At 40.7% G+C, this 20494-nt stretch overlaps 1 long non-coding RNA gene and 1 pseudogene across 1 annotated transcript in view; one reads left to right on the top strand and one right to left on the bottom strand.

The window, feature by feature from the left end:
- Positions 1-8816: 8816 nt before the first annotated feature.
- The window catches only part of Gm26901, an 83460-nt gene continuing 71782 nt past the window's right edge, over positions 8817-20494 (bottom strand). The window contains exon 3 of the long non-coding RNA XR_865172.2: positions 8817-9112. This is a non-coding gene — a long non-coding RNA (predicted gene, 26901). The remainder of the gene's footprint in view (positions 9113-20494) is intronic.
- On the top strand, positions 9631-10642 carry Gm19002 (predicted gene, 19002; annotated as a pseudogene).

Below are 20494 nucleotides of genomic sequence, written 5' to 3' on the forward strand. Positions count from 1 at the left end.
ATAATGAGTGAATTTGGTTTTGTCGTGGAATACTTTGGTTTCTCCATCTATGGTAATTGAGAGTTTGGCTGGGTATAGTAGCCTGGGCTGGAGTTTGTGTTCTCTTAGTGTCTGTATAACATCTGTCCAGGATCTTCTGGCTTTCATAGACTCTGGTGAAAAATCTGGTGTAATTCTGATAGGCTTGCCTTCATATGTTACTTGACCTTTTTCCCTTACTGCTTTTAGTATTCTATCTTTATTTAATGCATTTGTTGATCTGATTATTATGTGTTGGGAGGAATTTCTTTTCTGGTCCAGTCTATTCGAAGTTCTGTAGGCTTCTTGTATGTTCATGGGCATCTCTTTCTTTAGATTTGGGAAGTTTTCTTCTATGATTTTGTTGAAGATATTTGCTGGTCCTTTGAGTTGAAAATCTTCATTCTTATCCACTCCTATTATCCGTAGGTTTGATCTTCTCATTGTGTCCTGGATTTCCTGGATGTTTTGAGTTAGGATCTTTTTGCATTTTCCATTTTCTTTGATTGTTGTGCTGATGTTCTCTATGGAATCTTCTGCACCTGAGATTCTCTCTTCCATCTCTTGTATTCTGTTGCTGATGCTCCCATCTATTGTTCCAGATTTCTTTCCTAGATTTTCTATCTCCAGCGTTGCCTCACTTTGTGTTTTCTTTATTGTGTCTACTTCCCTTTTTAGGTCTAGTATGGTTTTGTTCATTTCAATCACCGGTTTGGATGTGTTTTCCTTTTTTCTTTAAAGACTTGTAACTCTTTAGCAGTGTTCTCCTGTGTATTTCTCTAAGTGAGTTATTAAAGTCCTTCTTGATGTCCTCTATCATCATCATGAGATATGCTTTTAAATCCGGGTCTAGCTTTTCAGGTGTATTGGAGTGCCCTGGACTGGGCGAAATAAGAGTGCTGGGTTCTGGTGATGGTGAGTGGTCTTGGTTTCTGTTAGTAAGATTCTTACTTTTACCTTTCGCCATCTTGTAATCCCTGGAGTTAGTTGTTATAGTTGTCTCTCTTTAGAGATTGTTCCTCTGGTGATTCTGTTACCCTCTATCATCAGACTCGGGAGACTAGTTCTCTCCTCTGAGTTTCAGTGGTCAGAGCAGTCTCTGAATGCAAGCTCACCTCTTACAAGGAAGGTGCACAGTTATCTGGCGTTTGGACCTCCTCCTGGTTGAAAATGAAGGGCCAAAACAGAACCTTTCTCAGAAGCTGTGTTTCTTTGGCCTGTCCCAGAAGCTGTTAATTTCAGTAGTCCACACTGTCACCTGTGCAGACTACTTTTTGTGGAGTCCCGGAACCAAAATGGCTCCCGGGGATCCTGAGGCTAGGGCCTCCCGGGCCGGGCGGACACCTGACCTATGACCAGGAAGGTGGCCGGATGTCTGGAGCCCGAAAATGGCCCTGCCTCAGAAGCTCTGTGGCTCTCGCCTGTCCCAGAAGCTGTTAGCTTCTGTGGTCCACACTCTCGTCTGTTCAGACAACTTTCTGGGGAGTCCCGGAGCTAAGATCCTTTTTTTTTTTTTTTAAAGATTATTTATTTTATGTGTGTGAGTACATTCTTGCTATTTTCAGGCATCCCAGAAGAGGGCATGAGATCTCATTACAGATGATTGTGAGCCACCATGAGGTTGCTGGGAATTGAACTTAGAACCTCTAGAAGAACAGTCAGTGTTCTTAACCACTGAGACACCTCTCTAGCCAATTTGGCTTCACACCCAGAAGATGAAGAACTTTTTTCTCTGTGGAATAGATATGAAATGAGAAATGACCCACTTTGACTTCGGCAATATGAAACATTTGAATCTCAGGGTATCAGGTTTTGTCCACAGTGTATATGCCCTGGAAGTGGGCAGGGCAATTGTGGTGTTTCTCATTGGTTTGCATACCACAATCCAAGTAGACTCTTGTCACTGTGCATATATCTTCTCAGAGACCTTGGGGCTAACTTTCAGGCTTTGGGAGTCTGTATAAGCTTGAATATTAATATACTATCAGAATTCTGAGAAAATTGAAAGCAGTATCTATTAAGCACATCTGAGTTAGATAACCTGTGTTTGTTTAATTTCTTATTTGAGAATGTATATATTAAATAGAGCACACTATTGTGGGGTAAAAGTGGTGTCCTGCGTCCAGTCCACAGGGCCACAGGGCTAGGCTGCTTGTGGTGGTGAATGTGGGAAGTTTGACTGCACACACCCCACACTGCATCAGGCTGTGAGAAGCTGCAGGACCCAGCTCCGGGGCTGGTGAGGCATAGTCCGAGGTCCCTACCAACCTCCCAGAGTTGGCTTGAGGGTCCTGGCCCACACAGAGACTGAGAATGGCAGGTTCTCAGGTTCTTGGGCACCGCAGATGCCAGTGGATGCTGCAGAGGAGCTGAGGAGGGAGTGGGCTCCATCCCCCCACCCCCCAGGAGTTGGCTCTAGCCTAGGGCAAAAGGCAAAGGGGGCATAAGGAGGACTCTGGCTGGTTCCCGTGGGGAGGAGAGTTCTTGTTTTGCTTGGTGGGAGGCTTGGCTTGGTGGAAGCCATGGCTGAGCATGCTGGGAGGCTCCCTGGATGAGATTAGATGCTCATCTCTTTAGTGGACGACTTGCTCCATTACTTCAGCATGACAGATCCTGATGAGAAGAGATAGTCCATGGTTTTAAAGAATTTATTGTAGAAAGGCAGAGAGAGGGAGAGAGTAGGGAAGTAGAGGCTGGCCATGGCCAGCTGGAGAGAAGGAGGAAGGCAAAGTGGAGAGAGGGGGAGCAAGAGGGCAAGAGAGAGACAAAAGAGTAAGAGTAAGAGAATAAGAGAGGGAGGAGGGGGCAAACAGCCCCTTTTATAATGGGCCCGGCCTACCTGGCTGTTGCAAGGTAACTGTGGGGGTGGAGTTCAGACAGAATACCAGGGGCTTGGGGTATTGCCCTTCGTGACTGATGGCTACAGAATTATGGAGCTGGGGCCTCTTGTCAGGAGCCTAGCATCTGGGATCATGGCAAACTTCCTTCCTTCCCTTGCAAAGTTATCTGCTGGGTCTCAGGGCTTTAAAGTTATCTCAACCAGAAAACAGGCTGCTTTTCACATAACTTAAGAGAAATAGGAAAAATTATTTACCAAGGCAGGATAGAACAAAAACCTTAATTATTAAGTGACTTTGACAGGTTGCATTAGCAAAGGAAAAAAAAAAACATTTTGCATTAGCAGAGAAACAATTGGCTTAGAGTTGGTGCAGATGAGAATGGAAAGAAATCAGATCTGACAGCAGTGGCATGAGCCAGGCAGTATTATGTCCATGCCACGGACTGAGCTGGCAGGCATGCAAGCCATGGGAACAGTCAGAGAGCACCAGCTCAGGGCTTCAGACTATGGGCAAGTAGCACTGATCTTCTGAGGAAGAACTGAGAATGCTCCATTTCTGACCTGGGCTGATTCACCCCACTTTAGGCAACCTGGTGGTTCCCTGCCCCTGGGGAGTGGCACGACACACACACATGTGCAGCTGAGGACCAGGCTTATCCCCAGCTAGGGACTGCAGTCTGAAGAGTGAGGAGCCACAATAAGGGACTGCCTTTGTTACTTCACCTCCACCACTACTGCCTCATTGTTCTGAGGACAGCTGGGGATGGTGTCATGGTGACAATGCTGTGTGTACAGGTATCCAGCCTGCTGTAGGTCATGGGCAAAGTGGGGCCGTGGGGAACCTCAGCAGGCAGGATGGAGGGAGGGCAGCACGTGCAGCAAGCAAGCTGGCAGGATGATCAATGGCAGAGCAAGTGCCTAGCTGTTCCCTTTCACCCCGCTCCCATCAGCCACAGAGATCATGCCCTTGCTACAAAACAGCTGAGCAGGGGAAGGTGGCAGCGGGGGAGCAGGGTGGAGTCCTGGGCATAAAAAGAGAGAGTGTGCATATGAGAGAGAAGGAAGGAGGGATCATGGGAAAGGCAGCATCTCAGCAAACAGTGTCCCAGGGCAGAGTGCAAGGGTGAGCAAGAGAATAAAGTGGGGAGGAGGAACCCTACAGATTGCTAGCAGAATTGTTTTAAAAGTGTCAGTTAATTTAGAGATATTGTTTGCTAGGTACTGTGAATTAGACCTGGAAATTCCCAAGTAAATAGGGACAAGGCATCAAAGACCAACTCATTGGGTGTGAAAGTTATTAAAAACATTCCTACCAGTGTCCTGAGAATGAAATTTAATAACAAAATATAAATGCGCATCCACGCTAGGTCATCATGGTGAGGCTAGGGGCTGCAGTGAGTCCCAGACTCACTCACTAAAGAGAGCAGCCAACCTAAGCTTAGGGATTTGTCTACAGCAGCAAGAGAAAACCACTTCTGAGAAGGGGGCAGAGTATCACCCAAGGGTTAAGAGTCCTAGAATGGAGGGCCAGTGACAAGACCAGTCATAAAGGTTGAATTTCTCTGTCCTCGAAGGCAGCAGAGGGTTGGTTCTGAGCTCAAGAACACTCCCCTGGGACCAGGGAGACACTTATGTTGACCAGTGCGGGGAGGGTAGCTTACCAGTTTTCTGCAAGTTTGGGCTCGTAAGTGTTGTCTCTCCAAGTGGTAGCAGGTGAATGTGAATGTTCAAAATTTCTAAATCTGAGACATGGGACCAGATTTTTATGTTTTATAAAAAGATAAGGAGAGAAGGAATATGGTTGATGGGTGTGCAGTCAGGTGTGGGGGAAGGGAACACCTCTGCAGGCTCATGCTGAGGCATCCCTTCCCCCTGAGGGACCAACCACATAGAATAGAGTTTATTCAGGGCATGGGGAGGGGAGTTGAGAGGGTAGCAGAAACAGAGAAATGGGAGAGGGAGAGAGAGAGAGAGAGAGAGAGAGAGAGAGAGAGAGAGAGAGAGAGGCAGAGAGACAGAGAGACAGAGAGAGAGAGAGAGAGAAAAGAGGCTGGGCATGAGCACATGGAGAGAGAGGGGGAGGAGAATAGGGAGAGAGTGGTTAAGGAGCAAGAGGACAGTGCTAGAGCAAAAAGACAAGAGAGAGAGGAAGGGGCAAGCAGCCCCCTTTTATAGTGAGTCAGTCAGGCACACCTGGCTGTTGCATGCTGTGGGGTGGAGCCTAGACAAAATGCTAATAGAAGGTCTGTGCTTCACAGCATACAATTCTAAGTTTAAGTATTGGGTGTTAACCCCTTGGTGCAACAGTGTTGAGAGACAGGAGCTTTAAGAGGTAAATTAATGGTACTATTAGAGCAAGTTTGAGTTCAGCCTCTTCTCTGTCTTACTAATGCATTATGTACCTTTTGTTCTGTAGCTGGTGCAGAGAGGCCACACCATATGCAGCACTTTGATCTTAGGCTTTTCCCATAACCCCAGAGGTTAATCTATGTTTTTATATGTTGCTCGGACTATAATCATTGAATCCACACATAATATACTGCAATAGTTGAATTGTTGGGGTCTTTCTTGGCATCTGTACTTTCATTCATTTCTTTCAGGTACAGAGTTGCTGAGAGTTTTATGACTCTCCGGGAAACCTAGATAGATTTTATGGTCTGCTTCAGAAGAGAAGGGGTAAATGAGGTTCCAGGTTCTATGGCCTGCCTGCTTCAGGGAAAGAAGGTAATACACTGAGGAAGGTGAGAGGCCTTCTGTTTATTTCAGCTTTAAACATTCAATATGCCCTGGTGCTGCATCTCAGATTAGCATTTCTTGTGCCTCTTCAAATATTAACACTCATTGGAGAAGTTACAGTTAATTGGGGAGGTACCCTCACCTCCTTCAGGTACCCAGAGACCAGATGTGGAAATTCTTCTGTGGTTCATATGCGGACATTGGCTAGGGATGAGCCCTGAGATAGGCTTTTCTTCTGACAAGCTCTTATCACTTCTTAGCCCTGGTTCCTGGAATCACGTTATCAAACAATTGCTTGCAATTGTCTCTTTTCCTCAAGTTGTGTTGCAGAGGATGACACTATCACTAGAAGTCACAGAATACAGTCACCAAGGCACCTTTTACAATGGTAGAGACATGTTCAGTTAGTGAGTTTCCACTTTCTGAAGTCTGCTGGTAAACAGGTGAATAAATAAATACAAATCAGCATCATCATGATGACTATGAAGACCACAGCTACTGATGGCGAAAATAGCAAATTAGACCTGCTGGTGTGCCTGATGCCCTGGTTTTCTTGAAGGACACAAACCATTCCTTGCCTCTGTAACTTCATTTTAAATTTCATTATGGGGAACTGTCTTAGTGTTCTATTGTGAAGAGATGCCATGACCATGATAACTTTTATAAAGGAAAATATTTAGGTGGATCTTGCTTACAGTTTCAGAGATTTAGTCCATTATCATCATGGCAGAGAGCATAGTGGCAGGCATGCATGGTGCTGGAGAAGTAGTTGAGAACTACAACCTGATCCACAGCCAGAGAGACACGGGATCTGGCTTAGGCTTTTTGAAACCTGATGTGTCCAACCAGCGGCTCCCATGTCTGGATTCTAGTCTGGAAAGGCATCTTGGAAACCTGGAAGAGAAGAGGACTAGGTGGCGTGAGAGAGAGAGAGAGAGAGAGAGAGAGAGAGAGAGAGAGAGAGAGAGATGGGACCAAGACAAGGCTCTGTTCAAGGTTCGATTTTACTATTTCTGACACTCAGTTATGAAGCAGGGGAAGGGACCTGATTCCCACCAAATCATCTTGGAGTAAAGTTGCAGGTGAACACGTGATAGCTCTGGAACAGCTAGTTGGCAGGCAGCGGCAGTGGGAATGGCAGGACGACAGGGCGGCAAGCTCCGCCCCATGCTCTCTAACACTGAAACCTGAGCAAACAGGTTTCAGGCTGGGGAGGGGAGTTTACAGAAACCCTATTGTCTACCCCAAGTGACATACCTCCTCCAACAAGGCCACACCAACTCTTAATCATTTAAAATAGTGCCACTCCCTGGTAAGTAAGCATTCAGGCATATGAGCATATGGGGGACAATTCTTAGTCAAAAAGAAACAGGAGCCAAAGTCACATTACTAATTAATATAGGAAACATTATCCAGATTTACAAATTTTAGGCTATTGACTAATACATTGCCTAAGCTTTTCATTGCCATGAGTAAATACCAAGAGAGCCTCAGACGCTGTTTCTGCTTTCCTTTTGAGTTCTTGAGAAGTTGGTGACCTTCTCCACATGCCTCTAGCTCTGCCACTGTTTGCCTCCAATAATTCTCTTACTTTCTTATATAATCATTCAGTTTTTATAATAGGAATTAGATACACAAAGATAACCTAAAAAAATATGGCCTAGATTTAGAGTTCTTACATCATTGTCCTTAAGGATTCTGAACTGTCTTATTTTTCACAAGTTGTTTCCTTGCTAAGTATGTTTGCCTTTCAATCACTTAGTTTTTTTTTTTTTTTTTTTTTCTTTTTTCTTCTTTCTTAGTTTTTTTGGGGCAGGCAGCAGTTTGCAAAAATGTTGAAAATCAAGAGAAATTAGAAAGATACACATTATTGTAGATACTTTGTCTCTATGAAAGTCAACTCCATTTATGGAAAAAGCAAGAGCAGTTGTGCTTTATGCACCTGAATACATTTGTTTTAGGATTTCGTCTTTTTGGAAGGCACAAATATATAGCCAGAACTGCTTTGGCCCCAAGGCATAACTGACAAGAAAAAGCACCAAAAGAAAATTGCTTCATTAAAACCAAGTTTTTCTTTGTTCATTAGGCGTTAGCCAGATGGGAATTCAGTGTTTTTAAGCAGACACTCACATGGGGTTTTGTTTCTGACATTGATGAATGACTGCCTGCATCCCAAGATGGAAGTTTCCACCCTGGGCTCTGACTGCAACTTTTGTTATTCATAGCAGAAGTCACACCAGTCCACAGCTGAATAGCCACAGTGTTAAGAACAGCTGTCTTACAGCACTGTATGTGGAGAACAGAAAGAGCGGGGTCAAGACTGGTCGCATTGAAGCACTCTGATCTGCCTCTGCTCTGTTGCCTCCAGCACTTATGAATTTCCAGTTATCCTTTATAAGGATCATTATAGACTGAACATGGTAGTTCACCTTTCAGCATTTGTAGCTTTTTCTTTGTGGTGGTGTACCACAGAAAGTCAATGGTACATGTTTATAATTATGCATTGCATAATAATGGAGATGATGCTTTTGGAGATTTCTCTGAATATTAGTACTATTCTAATTAGTAGTATTAGAATATTAGAATTTCTAAAGTGTGAAAACATCAGAGTATACTTATCTAAACCTGGAAAGTTGTAGGCTATAAAAGTATACAGCATGTCCCCTTACTGAGAAATTGTAAAACAATTCCAAGTGTCTGTGTTTACAAATATGTCTAAACCTAGAAAAGTGCTGTGAAAGATACTGCTGACACCATTGGGAGCCTGAACACAGGAAGCATGAATTGTACGACAATCTAAAGCAACGGACATTTCCTCCTCTGCTATAATCCATGGCTCCATTTTTGTATATATGGCTGAAGCATCATCACAAATCAAATGATTATAAATATTTGGAGAAAGAGAAGTTAATAATTTTTCTTGGTCACTTAGTAAATGGGCCAAACCAAAATTAAAAAAGAAGTGTATCTTGCTTGAAGCCCCCTTTTTTTTTTCACGTGTCTGTGTGTGTGTGTGTGTGTGTGTGTGTGTGTAGTGATTGAAATTGTGTTGGATATACTCAGTCAGAGCTGTGGTAAAATAGCAGCTTAATAGGGACTAGCAATATCTTTGGGCATATAACTAAATTCCTTACCACTTCTGTTTGTTTTTTTTTATCTAAAACAAAACAAAGAAAGAAAAAGAAAAAAACATCCAAACAAAAACCAACCAACAAAACCAGTGATGTGGAGTATATTTCTTTACTCTTTTTGATCATCATCTTAGTTTCTTTTTACATTTCTGTGTTAAAATACGCCCAGAAAGCCAATTTAAGGGAGAAAGGCTTAGTCTGGCTATGTTCCATCAAGGATGGGAAATCAAGGAAGCAGGAGCTTAAATCAGCTGATCTCATTGTATCCACGATCAGGAACAGAGAGTAATGAATGCTGCTGTTGCTGCTGCTCAGGTCCCTTCTTCTGTTTGGAGAGTTCAGGATCCGAAGCAGAGGATGGTCCCACATAGTTGCTAAGTCTTCCCATCTAAATAAATACAATCAAGAAAATCCTCATGGCCATGCTCAGAGACCCATGTCCAGCTGACAATTCACACTAACCATCATAACCATTCTTGTATCTTCTTTGACACTAATCTTTAAAATACTCAGAGAGTAGCACTGTGTCATCTATATAATAAAAGCTTTTTACAGAATGTAGGAAGAGTAATAAAGCAAGATCCTGGCCGTCATCGCATGACAGAGTGAGCCCCTGAAGGTAACCTAGGGTAAGACTCTGAAGTCTTCTGGTCACCATGAATGGCCTTCACTTGTAAGCAACTTCAGTCACCCAATCAGGGGATAGGCTTAAATGGCTTCCACTTGAAGGTATCTCCATAAGCTATAAAAGGTACAGTAGAGACCATCCCTGTGGGAAAGAGCCTGCTCTTGCTGTATGTGCTAATAAACACAGCCTCATTTGTCAGAGACAGCCACTGGATTCTTTCCTGCCTTTTTGACTCTTCTGTGTTTTGAAATCTAATACCTTCAATATGCAACAGTCATCAGAGTGCTTTGGTAGAAGGGATCCATGGGTCTCATTACAAACATTTGCAAATTCTTCATATAGCTTTGATGTGGGTGACAAACCCTATTGGCACCACCACTGAAAACAGCCCCAAACCAGTCTCAGGTCAGGACCTCTCAAAGGGCTCATTTAAACATTGACCTGGATCTCCCAGGGAATGGACCACAGGTTTTCTTCATGGGTGTTGGTGTGGGTAACTTGGGAAGAGGCATAGAGGACTCATGTGATATTATTTTGCCTGTCATCCATGCCTATATTGCTACAACTTCATCTGTGCCTGCTGTGTTTCACTGTCGTCCAAATGATGTGTTTGAACTCTCTACAAGAATAGACATGCCTATCTGGTGGCTATGTGATTTCTGAATCTGCCTGACTTATTTCAGTAAAATCATAAGCTTGGAGAGTCTAAGAGCATTTACTCACTACAAAGGGTACATCTATATGGAAATGCGCTTCACTAATAAAGCACTGAAACATGTAGACTACACAATCTAGTTGTGTGTCATCCCAAGTACTCTTCTGGCTATGAACACATGAATAACACCAAGTTAAAGAATTTCTGTATCCATTTTCTCAATACCTTAGACTGAATCATCAGTATTGAGCTAATGATTAGCTTGCAGGTGGCTGTTAAAAATAATATTAATGTCTTTTACTTCTGCTGCCTCATCCCACTTACTGTGCTTTTAGGGAAGACAGCGAAAGGGAGTCAGAGAAAAAGAACTCCAGTTTGAGATTAAGGCGTGCTATTTCAGTGCTGACCGTGTTTCCAGAAAGTTTTCTGAAAATAAATACACTGTTGGGAAAAATTTGGAAGGGTGATGTGTGCTGGCCCAACCTTTGAAACTTACTGATGCCATTAGGAGCTTTGACCACCTACACATCCATCTCATCCATTTAGAAAAACTTAGTTATCCTGTGTTGCTGGAGTTCAATGCTGCTGAAGACTTTCAGTACATCAATCTGCTTTATGACAGTATTTTGAAAAACTAAGAAGCTAGTCTTGTACCTGCCATCTCGAACAAACAGAGGATTTTTAACTGAAAGTAACTTGTTTTGGATAAAATATGATGCCAAATACACTGTACCACCCACCGAGATAGTGTACAGTCCACTTGTGCTGTCATCAGAGTTCATTCTGTGAAACAGTTGTAACTTTGTGCAAACACTGGGGATTTCTGCTTCCCACCTCTTGTCATGTACTGCTCTCAGATTTTTTTCTGTGGGCTTTTTCACTCTGTGCCAATGACTGGCATTTTCTATGCCATCCTTTGAAAGCAGTTTGGCATTTTGTAATCATTATTTCAAAAGCACATAGTAAAGCAGGTGCTTTGTTGTTGTTTGTGCATATAACTATATGGGTAAAATCCCAAACCATTATCTTTGGTTGCATTCTGTGCTGTTAGTGGGAACCCCCACTATCTTTTTTTAATATAAAGAGCTTCAAATGGAAGAATATTTGGTGTGCTATTAAATTATACTTGTGTAGAGTAAGTCTGATTAATGTATTGAATTGAAGTAACTTAGATGGCATAGAGAATGAGAAGTTCCTAAAGAGCTGAATGACTCAGGCCACAGGCTCAGCAGCCCCAGGCACAGCCCACCTACTGTTTCGTATTTGATTAACTGCACTGTGTTCAATTAACACTGGTTGTATAGTATGGGAAAGAATGCTTGTAAAAATGATTAATGTCAATATGGAGGATGTCTGGTGATGGGGATGTAATAATGATAAAGATGGACTTAGATTTCAGAGTCTTGTATCTCTCTAGGAAAGTATAACTCACACAGCAAATAGGTATAATTTTTTTCTTTCTGCTTTTCTACATATTTCTTGATTATAGGATAAGTTTATTAATAACTGAATATCTGGCCTTAAACTTTGATAGAAAAGTACGGTGCTGGAAATGAGTACAGTTCACAGAGATTCTTGAAGTTTAGTCATTGTATATACTCTTTGTATCATCCAGACAAAGCGTGATAAATGTAGAAATCAAGGAAAACAAATTTTAGTCCTTTGTCTATTGTCCTACAGCTAATAAAATGCAAGCCTTAAATTAAGTTCTATCTACCTGAGTTCTATGCTAAAACTTTGGTATGTATCTTGGTCCATTTGAATTACATTTGCAGTAGCTTTTGTTTGATTTTCTTTTCTAGGAACAGAAAATACTTAGGCTATATATATATATATATATATATATATATATATATCCTTTCACAAGTTGGAAACTTGCTTAGATGGAGTCTTTCCTGAGGGCACCCTTCACTTTATTTCAAACTATGTTTAGCCCCTCCTTGATGGCACTAATGTCCTTTAACAATTATAGCCTTTCTTCCAACAAAAGTGCTGGCTGTAACATTAATTACGATTCCAGCAACCTTTCCTTCCCCAAACTATATTTTGTATTACTTTCTGATCCTCCTGCTATTTTCATTATAGATCTGCTTAAGTGTGGTTACTACTAACAACACGATGAAGCCAATTGGAAATATTGTTTTCCTCTGAGGCCTCTTGAGCTGGTACTCAATAATCCCTATTGCTATTATCACTGCCTTTGAGGTCCCTACTATGGCCTATTAATTTCTGCTTATATCATTTAAAAGCTGTGATAGTCCAAAGTCCCAAATTCCTCCACATTTCTAAACTAAAGCAAAAAGAAAAAGGAAAAAAAAAAAAAAAAGAAGAAAGAACAAAAAACCAAAACCACGATCAGGCTCTTTACAGCAACACCTCACTTCCTGGTATGAAATTCGATATTAGCTACTTTTCTATTGCTGTGATAAAAGAATTTATCCAACATAGTTTATAGAAGAGTTTATTTTGTGTTAAGGTCCATAATGAAAGGGACATCAGTCATCAGGCTTGATGGTTGAATCTAGAAGCTGAGAGTTTACATCTTGAACCACAAGCAGAAGACAGAGAGAGCTAATGAAATGTCATACGGCTTTTGAAACCTCAAAGGTCTGCCTTGGTAGCACACTTCTTCCAGCAAGGTCTCTCTAGATAGTGTCAACAACTGACAACCTAATATTTAGTGTTTGAGAATTATGAGTGGGATCTCATTCAAACGACATAGTCTTTTACAGAAAATTCCTAATATTAAACATTAATTTTTCCTCAAAATTACACGATTAAAAACATAACCAAGAAAGCTTGTTCTAAGATTAGTTAACTTATATGCATTGTCACTACCAATTTTCTTATCAGTATTTCACATATACCATTTAATCTTGATCACATTAAGATAGTGTTCTGTTTCTATGACATAAGTTGGAATACTTGGCAGGGATAAATTTCACTGTTCAAGTTCCTGGGCCTTTCTTCCAGATTGAATTCTGAACTCCTTTTTCAAGTTCAGTAGTTCTTCAAATATTACTCTGATTAACTTGTAGAAACTGTCTTTTCACACAAAAAATAATGCGCTACTCAATTGTTATTAATTTCCCCTTGCTTTAGAGAAAGACCATATGGAAATTCCAATGCTTACCATTCAGGGCAAACCATCAACAGCATTTCCCTATGCTACAATGCCAGCACTAAGTAATCCTCTCCGATATTAGTCTTCAGTGCCTAATTAAAGCCATTAGTGTCACCTCTGCAATCATATATTGCACAGCATGCTCAATAGGGTAGTAATTAAATAGATACCAACATCATTGATTTGCATTAGTGAGGACTCTCTTTTCCACTAAATTTCTCTAATTCCATCAAAACAAATCTCAGCTGTCTAAATGCCTAATTCTTATTCCATGCAGAAGAGATGAGGTACTCTGCTATCTTAATTCAAAATCAAAGATGTAACTTTTCAGAATCAAAGATAGTAAAATGCAAACCATTAAAAAATAAGAACCACATCCCAAGGCTCTTATGTGGTATGGTGCTTTAAATGCGACCCCCGCCCCACGTTCTTGTGCATCTGAATACCTGATTTTCAGTTGTTTACACTATATGGATATGTAGCTGTGCCCTTTCCCCAGGCTTAGCAGGCTAAATAAACATTAAGTGTTTGCCACAGTTGGACCTTAATGACTCCCCCTGGAGTAGCCTGCTGACTGAGCTTACTTTGCAACATAATCCAGCTGAAACAAAGCAACATTATTCAGCTGAAACAAAAGGTGGGGTCTGTGGGCTCTCCCTATTTAAATACAGTGCTGAATAGTAAATATTGAGCCTTGATTAGAAAATTGGCTTCATCCTTCTCTCCTCCCCCCACCCCCACCTCTCCTCGTCCTTTTTCACTTCCAGTCCCCCTTTCAGGTTATCCAGTTCATCCAATGCTGCTGGAGAGCTACATGTAGTGAGGTTTGGGTGGAGAGGAGCTTTGAGTTTTGAGCTTTCAAAAGCCATCGGTTGTTTCCAGTGTGTTTTCTCTGCTTCCTATGTGTGGTTTGAGATGTGGGCTCTCACCTGCTGCTTCAGCTGCCAATCACCTGCTATCTCTGCCCTGCCACCATATAGTATTATCCCCTGGGATACTGTAAGCCAAATAAATGTTTTGTTTTGTTTTTCCATAAGAAAGGTTGCCTTGGTCACGATGTTTTTATCAAAGCAGCAACAACAACAAAAACAATAATATCTAAGGCAGAGGCTGGTATCATTTGCATTATGATATTGGCTATAAGACTATGGTGGACAAGGAATGGGATGTGGTAGTTTAAATAAGATACCCTCCCAAAGTCTCAGGAATTTAAGTACCCATTTATTGTCCCCAGTTATTGGTAGTGTTTTGGGAGGCTTAAGGGGCCTGGTCTTGATGGAGGAAGTGTGTTACTGAGGATGAGCCTTTGTGTTTCAAAATCCACAAGCCATTCCCAGTTAGTACTCTCTGTTTCCTGTGGTTCAAGATGTGCGCTCGTAGCTTCCGGTTCCACTGCTGGTTCTGCTGCATACCGTCGCAATTACTATGGATCTTAATCCTCTGGATCTGAAAGTCCAAAATACACTAGTTTTTCGGTAAATTACATTGGTTCTGGTATCTTATTGCAGAGCTAGAAAAGTAGCTAGTATAGAGACTACTGGGATAGTGAACTTTTAAAAACATTATATTTACATACATACAATGAAGATATGCCCTTAACCTTTTGATGCATATTTTCTCATAGAAGCAAGTGCCTTTCTTTATCGTGTTTTACTTCTGACCATGGTGAAGTAAGAATCGCAAGGGCCTCTTTCAGCTATGACCTCCTTCATACACGTACTTATTTTTGTTGGTTTCTATTTTGAACAAACATATACTCAGGCAAACATGATCCAATGTTGAATGTGCATGTGTGTTTTTACATGTGTGGATACATGTGTTTTCTATTTAAACAAGGAAGGGTTGGAGCTCTATGTACTATCTAGTAAGGACTAGGTTCCTGTATTCTACCATGACTCCTTGTTGAACCCCAGTCTTAACTAGTGAGGATTGTCATAGGAAAGACCACAATAGGTGCCTAAGTGACAGAGATACATTTTTCAGATTCCTGGAAGCACTCATGAGAGCCCAATCCTAGCTGAGAGACAGCAGTTTCCTATGGTTCAGAGGCCTCAATCTGGAGATTTTGTTCTGCCAGCCCTTGCCATTCATCCTAGAGGAAGCAACTATAGTGATGAGTAGCCTTGAAGAATTTTAGTCATACTGGATATTTTAGAGAGACAGAAAATAGGCATTTAAAAGGGATCTATTTATTTTTATTATATATACATGAATATATGATCATGTATATATTCATATATATATATATAAGGTGAGTAGAGATGTGTGTGTGTGTGTGTATGTGTGTGTATGTGAGTGTATGTGTGTGTTTCCCAATATACATATGTGCACCATGTAAATGCTTGGAGCCAGCAGAGACCAGAAAATAGTGTCAGATATCTTTGAATTGGAGTTACAGAAGGTTGTATCCTGAGTCCTCTGAAAGAGCAAAAAGTTCTCAAAACTGTTGCTCCATCTCCTTTGCACCCCCAACATAGACTTTTATTTTGTATGTGGTTTTTCTCTGGATAGATACAACACATACATGCATACACACACACACACCAGACCAGACAGGCAATCTTCCTTCCTTCCTTCCTTCCTTCCTTCCTTCCTTCCTTCCTTCCTTCCTTCCTTCCTTCCTTCCTTCTTTCCTTCCTTCCTTCCTTCCTTCCTTCCTTCCTTCCTTCCTTCCTTCCTCCCTCCCTCCCTCCCTCCCTCCCTCCCTCCCTCCCTCCCTCCCTTCTTTCTTTCTTTCTTTCTTTCTTTCTTTCTTTCTTTCTTTCTTTCTTTCTTTCTTTCTTAGATTCCTTGGATCACTCATCTCTTCTGGAAAAGGAATGTTTCATTTCAGAGGGAACAGTTATACAACAGCATCTCAACTCCTCTTAAGATACTGACAATAGATTAGGTTCAAAGAATTGGGGGAATGGTGAAAAGCATAGATAAGCAAATGTCTTTTATCAAACCTTGGCCCAGGTGATCTTTCTCATCCCTTCTACAAATGTCAGGAGAAATCCTTGTTGCTTTTGGAAATAAATCTGGTCCCTGTGAGGTAATCCCTTCTGCTTGGTGGGGACAGGTGCTAATTGTCTGTGAGGCTCTGCTCTTCCTGGAATATAAAGGGACTGCAGGTTAAGAGCAATGATGGGGACCTTTAAGTATCTTTTCTTAGCCTTGGAAAACGTTGACAATAAGATATTTAAGTTGCTCTTTGTGTATTTAACCTTAGACAGGGATGAACCAGTACTTAGATAGACTTTCGAGTGACATTTCTACATACAGTTTCAGGAGACAGAAAATGAAGGCAGAACGACCTAGCTTCATCTTGAACCGAAGTGAGGAGTCAGTGATTTTCATCAAAAGATTCTAAATGTCTGGCATAGGCGTATGTGGGGGGGAGACACAGCACAGATGTCCTTTGTCTAAGGACACAAATCAGTCTCAATAATAATAGCCATCTCCTTCCAAGCACTGTCTCTGATGAGGAACCCAGATCTATCACCAGAAACCTGAGTCTATTACTTTGGGAAGCCCAGTTCTTTCCTCTTTTCTTTCCCTTTTCCTTTCCCTTTCCTTTTCCCTTTCCTTTTTTCCCTTTCCCTTTTTCCCTTTCCCTTTTTCCCTTTCCCTTTTTCCCTTTCCCTTTTTCCCTTTCCCTTTTTCCCTTTCCCTTTTTCCCTTTCCCTTTTTCCCTTTCCCTTTTTCCCTTTCCCTTTTTCCCTTTCCCCTTTTCCCTTTCCCCTTTTCCCTTTCCCTTTTTCCCTTTCCCTTTTTCCCTTTCCCTTCCCCTTCCCCTTCCCCTTCCCCTTCCCCTTCCCCTTCCTCCCTCCCTCCCTCCCTCCCTCCCTCCCTCCCTCCCTCCCTCCCTCCCTCCCTCCCTCCCTCCCTCCCTCTCTCTCTCTCTCTCTCTCTTTCTTTCTTTCTTTCTTTCTTTCTTTCTTTCTTTCTTTCTTTCTTTCTTTCTTTCTTTCTTCCTTCCCCTCCCCTGAGATTATCAACTTTAATGTCTACATAGACACACAAGGATAATGCAGGGTCAGTCTTACGTTCTCCATTCTGGTCCAAGGGTCCAAAATCTGTTTGGGTCTTGTGAATCAGGCCATTTCATATTGACAATATAAAAGAATGGAGGCAGAATATTTACAAAAATGTCCAGTGTCGCCGGGCGTGGTGGCGCACACCTTTAATCCCAGCACTTGGGAGGCAGAGGCAGGCGGATTTCTGAGTTCGAGGCCAGCCTGGTCTACAGAGTGAGTTCCAGGACAGCCAGGGCTACACAGAGAAACCCTGTCTCGAAGAAACAAAAAAAACCAAAAAAAATGTCCAGTGTCTTTATACAACTAAGAGCAGGTCAAGACAGGGGAATTTGTCATTGTCCCTGGTAATGCAGAATGTCATGATGACAAGAATTCATATTAGAGAAATATATTACAGTGCCAAGAAAGAAGTCCAATATGGAATCAGGTAACAGAATTTACTCATAAAAACTTGCTTTTAAGGAGTGCACAGGTTCTAACAAAGCTGTGACACTTCCAATGTCAAATTACACTGGGACCCAATAAGATCCTAATAGGGTCTCTTACTGAAGTCCCAACACCTCTCAACGGTACTTGCTCTAGGTTACTCTTCTTCCATGGTCAACTTTATAACTCTCCCACAATCTAAATGAATGATGAATTGTAAATAAAGAACTAACCACAGAATATTTACACATTACACATTTACAATATTTTAAATAACTATTTTAAATTTACTGTGTAACTCAGTGTTTAAAAGCTAAGATAAGTAGATTTCTTTTTACCTTTTTATTAAACAGATTCTTTTCTCATACAATATAATTTGAATACAGTTTCCCTCCCTGTATTCCTCTCAGTTTCAACCTACCTCATCTCCCATCTGTATCTACTCTCTTTCTGTCTCTCATAAAAAAGAATTGGTTTCTAAGAGATAAAAACAAAACATTAATAAAATAAAACAAGATAAAACAAAACCCATCATATTGAAGTTGGACAAGCCAAACAACAGAAAAATAGAAGAGCTCCAAGAGAAAGCATAAGAATTGGAGACACACTTGTTCACACGTTCAAGAGTCCTGTAAAAGTTTTAAACTGAAAGTTATAGTATATACACAGAGGACCTACTGCAGACCTTGGAAGGCCCTGTGGTTGCTGCTTCTGTGAGTTTATATGAGCTTTGTTCAGTTGTTTCAGAGTGCCTTGTTCTCCTGCTATCTGCTGTCCTCTCTGTCTTTCCCAGATCCTTTGGCTCCTCTTTCTTGGAATTCTCTGAGCTCTAAGGGAAGGGGTTTGATGGCAACATCTCGTTTAGAGCACATGTTCCAAGGTCTCTTTCTGCATAATTTCTAGCTGTGGGTCTCTGTATTTTTTCCCATGTTCTGATGTAGGAGGAAGCCTTTCTGATGATGGATGAATAAGGCACTGATCTAAGTATTATAGAATATCATTCGGAATCATTTTATTTTTTTTTTAAATCAGTAGTACTTGATTTTACTCGAGGTCTCTGGGCTATCTAATCTCTGTTTCTTAATCACCCAAGCAGTATCATTTTGATTATTGTCAATTTGGTATTTCATACATTAATTTTAATAGCTATAGTGGGTTTTTGAACATTCAAAGGAAAAAATAGTAAAGAAAAAAAATAAAAGTATAAAAAAGTAGATTGATAAAAACAAGCCTTTGAAAGATTTATAAATGAAATGCAAATACTCAGACACAGAGAGGAATTTATAGAAGAATCCACTGTGCCACCACATGATGAAACTGAAGAGGGGTGACCCAAGATTGTTAGTAAACCAACCTTATTTTACCCAATTAATATACAAGACCTACCAGGAGATAATAGACACATCAAACGTTATGAAGAAATTAAATGGAATCCTATTGACATGCTAGATTTAAGGAGATTCAAGGAAGTGGTGTTTCATATGGTATGCATGTATCCTATATGAAGCAGATATTAAATTCCTGGGCAACTCAGAACAGCATTATCTGTTAGAAGACTATAAACAGTTGGTAACAGCAATATTGGAAGCTGTTCCTGAGTTACAATGGTTGACATGGGGGAAAGAAGAAGTTAGGACCATAGAAAATGAAACAGAACTAGAGGTATTACTGTTTCACAAGATAGTTGCTAGTGAAGGTCAAAAATTCTGAGTAACAAAGGCAGGTTGAATTTGATGCTATGTCACTTAGCAGCTTTAAATGCTTGAGACAAAGTCGAAGAATCAGAAAATAGATCTGAATCATTTACTAAAATTATACAAGGCCCAAAAGAAGCCTTTACTATCTTTTTGTAAAGTACGACAACTTCAGCTGTAACTAGAATAGTATTAGATGCAGAAGCCAGAAAAATGCTAATAAAAACTTTGGCGAATTCAGAAAGCAAAGGGTGGTGAGACCTTTAAAGGCAAGATCACTAACAATAGATGAATAGGTTAAAAATACAGCTGATATTGGATCTTTCATTTATGATGCTACTCTGATAGGAGAAATAATTTCTAAAATTATTAAGAAAAATCAAAGTGTCATATTTTAATTGTGGTAAGTAAGGTCATTTGAAAATGGGTTGTACCAGGGATGCAAAGATAATTCAATATACGAAAATCCATCAACATAATTCACTATATAAACAAACTCAAAGACAAAAACCACATAATCATCTCATTAGATGTTGACAAAGCATTTGACAAAGTCTAACACCCTTCATGATAAAAGTCTTGGAAAGACCAGGAATTCAAGGCAACAATTCATGGGCATCTCTTTCTTTAGGTTAGGAAAGTTTTCTTCTATAATTTTGTTGAAGATATTTACTGGCCCAATAAGTTGGGAATCTTCACTCTCTTAGATTTGGTCTTATTGTTTTCTGGATTTCCTGGATGTTTGGGGTTAGGAGCTTCTTTTTAACTTTTTATATTTTCTTTGAGTATTGTGTCAATGTTTTCTATGGTATCTTCTGCTCCTGAGATTCTCTCTTCTATCTCTTGAATTCTGTTGGTGATGGTTACATCTATGATTCCTGATCTCTAGGGTTGTCTCCCTTTGTTAATTTTTTATTGTTTCTATTTCCATTTTTAGATCTTGGATGTTTTGTTCCTTTCCTTTGCCTTTTTGATTGTATTTTTCTGTAATTCTTTAAGGGATTTTTGTATTTCCTTTTCCTTCTACCTGTTTTCCTGTGTTCTCCTGTATTTCTTTTTTTTTTAATGTTAATTTTTTATTAGATATTTTCTTCATTTACATTTCAAATGAAATGCTATCTCCTTTCCTTGTTTCCTCTCTGAATGTCACCTATACCCTCCCCCTGCCCTGCTCACCAGTCTACCCACTCCTGCTTCCTTACCCTGGCATTCTCCTGTACTGGG

This window comes from Mus musculus, chromosome 1 (assembly GCF_000001635.26).
Source record: "Mus musculus strain C57BL/6J chromosome 1, GRCm38.p6 C57BL/6J".
NCBI lineage: Eukaryota > Metazoa > Chordata > Mammalia > Rodentia > Muridae > Mus > Mus musculus.